Genomic DNA, 6,241 nt, shown 5'->3' with positions numbered 1-6,241 from the left:
AATTGGAAGACCATGTTCTGGAGGATGCAGATAAGGATCTTTCTCAACTTCTAAAAAATGTGAAGCTTTCTAATGAATTTCTGATTGATACGGTGGAAGAATTGGTCAAGCTATCCGCCCGTAATATGGGGCTGTCTACGGTTGCCAGAAGAGCAGTTTGGCTTAGATCCTGGAACGCTGATTCTGCATCTAAATCTGCACTGTGTGATTTACCGTTTGAGAGGAAAAAGCTTTTTGGTTCTTCTCTGGAAGAACTTTTGAAACAAATGTCGGACACCAAGAAAGCGCTGCCTCAAGATGTTAAGCCTAAATGGAACCGCAGGTATCCTTACAATAAGCAGAGATATTTCAGACCATCAGATAAGTCTTCCTTTCGGAAACAAAATAAAGAAAAGTAGTCAACGCAGGAGGCGCGTCAATCCGCGAACTTCAGGGAACTAAATGCCGTCTTCAAGGCCCTAGTATTCTTCAAGCCATGGATATTGGGCAACCCGGTAAAGGTTCAATCAGACAACGCCACAACAGTGGCCTATATAAACAGACAAAGAGGTATGAGAGTAACCAGTCTTCAAACTTTATGCACCAAAATCATGCTATGGGCACAAAAAAATCTAGAAGCTATCTCTGCGGTTCACATCAGAGGTCAGAACAATGTACTAGCAGACGACATCAGCAGAAACAGATGCTCTCAAGCAGAATGGTCCCTTCATCCGACTATTTTTCAGAAGTTGGTGGCAATAGTAGGCTTGCCAGAAGTGGATCTCATGGCAACAAGACTGAACCGGAAAGTCCCTCTTTTTGCTTCTCTATACAGAATGGATTACCCTCCTTTTCTGGATGGATTGGAGATCAAGTGGCAATTCAACCTGGCCTACATCTTTCCTCCGGTGTCGATGATTCCTCGAGTCTTGCTCAAAGTCAAGATGGACAAGGCAAGAGTGCTGGCAGTTCTCCCGTTTTGGCCAAACCGGAGTTGGTTTTCAGACCTTTGCCAACTTTCGATAACGCATTGGGAACTTCCGTTGTCCTCGGATGTTTTGGAGACGAAAGGGATTCCGCTCCACATCCTCCAAATGTACAGACTGACGGCTTGGCTGCTGCAAGGCTGATCCTGAAAAATCAAGGTATAGACCCTATAATGACTAATCTCCTCTTGAGTTCAGTAAGACTATCTACATCAACTATTTATCTAAGAACCTAGAGGACATTTCTGGAATGGTGTCAGTCTCAAGACCTGCAGACTTCTCCTCCATCAATTCCGGTCATTTTGCGCTTCTTACATGGGGGATTTACAGCGGGCCTCAAGGTGTCAACACTTAAAGGTCAAGTGTCTGCTCTCAGTCATTTCATGCTACTCGATCTGGCGTCAGATCGCTTAATTCGGAGATTTTTTAAGGCCATCACGATTAAGAGACCTCCGGTTAGATCGTTTTTTCCACCATGGGATCTTACCGTGGTACTCAAAGCTCTGTGTTTATCTCCGTTTGAGCCTCTCCAGGAGGTTTCGCTAAAATTCCTCTCACTAAAGACAGCATTTTTAGTAGCTATCACGTCAGCACGGCGAATTGGGGAACTCCAGGCTCTCTCAGCCTCAAAAGATTTTCTCATCTTTCATCAAGACAAGGTCTAACTCCCTCCCTTTTTTGGGGGGATCTTGATATATCCCAACGGTACTGCCAGAAAAACAGTAGAACCGTAAATTCTCTTTTCCCAAGTATAGTGGCAGTACAGGTTTCCCTCCCAAATTTCGTTAATAAAGATAAAGATAATTGTTTTTCCATCCTTTGGTCCTTTTGTTATTTAACTGACTCGTAACGCTGGTACGTGCGGTTATAGGGTAAGGGGGGGTGGAGCTTAACCCTTCGATCTTTTTACAGTGTTTGTCCCGGGAAAAGAGCAAACCCAACGGTACTGCCACTATACTTGGGAAAAGAGAATTTACGGTGAGTAAAATTACTGTTTTTCCTTGAAAATGAAAACAATCCATATGTTGTGTGGCTTTTAATTCACTGATGACAATGAACCCTGAAACCAATATTTTATACTGTGAAACCATGATTTGTTATGATGTCATTAAATGTGACGTAAATTGTTTTGTTTTTTTGCTGGATAATTGTGTTTATACTGTTTCTTTTAAGTGTATTGGTGACATATTGGATTATACTGTATATACAATCATTAAAAGTGAGCTAACACTTGCCATCACTTTTATGTAAACTGTGGTGTTTTTTTAATTCTTAAATAATGCCGAGGTTGTTGAAACTATTACCCTTACTGTATGACAGGTAGCCTCTGAGACTTCTAGAATCAACATAAATATTTACAGAAAATGTACTTTATTTTTTCTAACCCAATAAGTAAGCTAGAGTGAGGTCTTCAGGAAACACTCAAGATGCCGTTGAGATCTATTCACTGAAGGTAGAGTCTGCAGGGGAGTTGTGTTTCAGCTCCTTGACCTCACTATATATTATGGTAGGTCCAACCCCAGTGAGCTTCTGCTGCAGGAAAAGCTTGGCAGGTCCTGTATAATGCATGGTTTATTTACCCATTGAACTATGCATTATTCAGGGCCAGCTCAGTACTTCTTGCTGGAGATAATTGCTGATGTTGGTCTTTCATAATAAACGGTGAAGCGAGGGGTCTAATGTAGTGGGTTAAGTCATTGGCCGTCAAGGACCGGACCCTGAACTAGTTTTTAAGTCGATGCAAAAAAGAAACTGAGTATACCAGAGGCACCAGCTGATATGTCTGCATCCGGCAATTTTGACAGAAAGGCCCATAGCTTTTAGTGTACTGTGCTTGCAACAGGAAATTAGCAGAAATGTGCGGTTTATTAGATACATTTTTTTTATATATATCACACTTTTCAATACCCATGTGGAATCATAACAAAAAACAGTGTTCTGTAAAGAAAATGTAAAGCTTGTATATTTATTTAATATACCAAATGATGGTAAGTGTGGTAAAGGGATTGCCACCTCTGTCACAGGACAGTTAGCCAGTATGCAGTTCACACAATCTGCTTTTATATATGTTTGTATTATAGAAATGTAAGATTATGTCATTGCCACCAAAACATTATTGTGTAATCTGTCACATTTTAGTTGCAGAATTTGAACGCATTTTCTAGATTACCATTTTAATTTATTTTATGTGCTTATTATAATTGAATTTGCTAGAACACTTGCTCTTCACTGTGAATAAAATGTTCTTGCACGTGTTGGGAGGGGGGGGATGTTATTGGGCCAAAGTGTACTAATGACACATTTTATAGGTTTACATTTGAACATTTTTTTTAATCAAAACCTGAGGGTAGATTTTTGAAAACAATAAATGTAATGGATGAGCTAAATTTTGGAATTTTTTTTTTTCTCATTGCTTGTATTTTCCTGGAATATGTGTGTGTTTTCCTCTCCAGTTGGTCTGCTGTCTGGATGCTCCTCTCCTTTGCGTTACTCAGTCTGAAAACACAGGGGTTCTGTTATATTAAATAAGGGCATTTAATAATGTCCAGATTGTGCTTAGCACTCGTATGTGGCAATTTGCATTATTAAACAAAAAAATGGAAAACCTGCTTTTAAATTACACGGTATCCACAGTCAAAACAGGCCATCCCCAATTCCTAGATTTCTCCTGATAAAAAAAAATTGTGGCTGCTCCACAAAAATACAGTTCACATTTTATTATGAGATGAATGGGCAAAGAGACTGTCAAACGTCCACCGCCTTCAGAAGGAATGTCCATGAGAACAAGTATCAGCAGGAGGTCTCTTTCCCTGCAGTCCCTGGTGACACACGATAGATTCCCTGCCCTCATGGTTATCTTCAGTGTTATTCTACACTACCTCAGATAGGGAGGACTTGCCACTCATTTTTTATTTGGTTCTAGGGTGAGTCTGGATCCTGGGTTTAAGGCCCCACTCCGGGTCTCTACTTGCCCAGCAGTTTGTCGCGCTGTCTGGGGTCTTGTCTGGTCGCGTGGTGATACCTGTAGTTCGCTGGGCTGTCTGATTTGCGGCTATGTTTGGTCAACCTGATGTTACACTGATCGGTTATGGTGGAGCTTGCATTTCAAGGTTTTATGCTGCAACAAGGAAGTGGGCCGGGAATTACAGCTGTATAGCTATTGAATGATTTGGTGTGTTTAAATGGTCAGACGTTATGGTTAAGATGTACTCTGATTTCTATTTTTTTTTTTTTTGGTGCTGTGCCATCTGGATCAACAGAGTTCAATCTGTATCCCTTTTCAGATACCCTGTATAATGAATTGCGTATGTTTTATGCAGATACGTCTATTCCTGACAATCCTGAAACGCCCTCTTTCATAAAACTAAAAAAAGCAGTCATGAAAACAAAACATGCCCGGTATACAGGATGTCACAAGGCACTGCTCCTGGTTGAAAAACCACATGCAATCTGCATTTGATATGTTTAAACAACAAGCTGTTCATGCTGCAGCGGATTATCCTCATTCTACTGCCCCACTTCCGGACCCGGCTTACATCATAAGGCCTCTGATTCAGAATTTGAGTATCTGGATCAAGGCGACATTTCATCTGGGGAGAATGATATTTGTGACCAGCAGCTCATCTTTTTTCCAGTTGAAAAGGTGGGGATATCTTGGTTTCTGCAGTAAGATCAACCATCCACTTAGAGGAAGATGCAAAGTGATTCTCTTTTTTAGGGGGATTTAATAATAAAAACGCCTCATTCCCCGTCCTCCATGTCTTGTTGGCTATCGTTAAACAGGAATGTAATCAACCAGAGAAGAGTGTGAATCTATCCAGAAGTACCAGGCGTCTCTTGCCGTTTGAAGTAGAGCAGACTGAGTTATGGAGCACCTGTAAAGTAGATATGGCAGTTATGAGGGTGTCAGAAGACAACACTGCCACTGGAAGATGGATCCCATTTTTCAGACCAGATGGAAAAGGCAGAAGCTGCTGTTAAGAAATCATTTGAGACCTTAAGTTTCTTGTCTGGTATAGCTTCAGCCTCTGTTTCAGGAGCCATGAAGGCTTGGCTATCCCAAGTTGGTTGGTCAATGGAGAGCTACATAAGCCAAACTTATGGTCAGTAGAGGGCATTTAATAAGCACATGACCAGGTGTTATATGATTTAAATTGGTACGAATTGCAAATTTAACACAATTTGCAGATTTTGTTAATTTGTAAAAACCTTCAAAATGAGGCCAGATCACCTCTGCAAGGATTAGTGAACTCCACAGCCAGCATCTATCAGAGCCTTTTCTAGTGTTTGGTTTTTTTTATCTAGATTTTTTTTTCCGCTGCCTCCTGAATTTGCACCAAAAGTTCAGACTGTTTTCCGCAAGGAACAGGAGATCGTTCTTCCCACCTTTTTCTATCACCTAAAAACAGCAGAAGAAAGATTACATACCTTTTGGATCTCAAGCAGGGCCGGACTGGCCCACCGGGATACCGGAAAATTTCCCGGTGGGCCGGCAGGTCCGTGGGCTGGGCGGCCGGCAGACTAACCCTGAAGACAGCTGCTGAGCGCTGCAAATGGCATTGAAGGCCTCCCTCTGCGCCAGGGGCGGGCTGGGCAGGGGGGCAATTGCCCCCCAGGCTGCCCGAAATCTAATCAAAGCGTGTGCGATGGCCGTCTAGTGATGGGAGCAGCGTGAGGGGTGAAAGCCTCCGCCCCCTCGCACTGACCTTTCACCCCTCAGGCTGCTCCCATCACTATGCGGCCATCAGACTGCTGGGAATGTAATCTGAACGGCCGGTGCGTGCTGATGCCGCCGGCCGGCTCTGCTTTAATACTTTTTTTTTTACTTTATATGGCAAGCCGATCCAGCTTACCATATAAATAAAAAAAAAAGTGTTAAAGTAGCTCCGGCCGGCGGCATCAGCACGCACCGGCCGTTTAGATTACATTCCCAGCAGTCTGATGGCTGCATAGTGATGGGAGCAGCGTGAGGGGTGGAAGCTCCGCCCCCTCGCACTCAGACTGCTGCAGCACCGGATGTCAGGTCAGTGGCATCCTGTCAGCATAGAGGAGAACAGTGTGCAGCTACCAGAGGACGGAAGTCAAGAGAAGTAGAAGGTCAGTAAACCAATGTATTTTTTGTACTGTATAATATTTTTTTGTATTTGTTAAAAACAAAAAAAATCGGCATGTGTGTGTATGTAAGTGTGTCCCCCTATATGCCACTCTGCCTCCAGAAATGCCTTATACCCCCCTATATGCCACTCTGTCCCATGATATGCCTTTTAACCCCCTAT

Source organism: Sceloporus occidentalis, unplaced genomic scaffold (assembly GCF_023333645.1).
Source record: "Sceloporus occidentalis isolate IW3139 unplaced genomic scaffold, rSceOcc1.0.p SCAF_234, whole genome shotgun sequence".
NCBI classification, from domain to species: domain Eukaryota; kingdom Metazoa; phylum Chordata; class Lepidosauria; order Squamata; family Phrynosomatidae; genus Sceloporus; species Sceloporus occidentalis.
The sequence above is the reverse complement of the archived record's forward strand: the minus strand, read 5'-3'. Positions refer to the sequence as shown.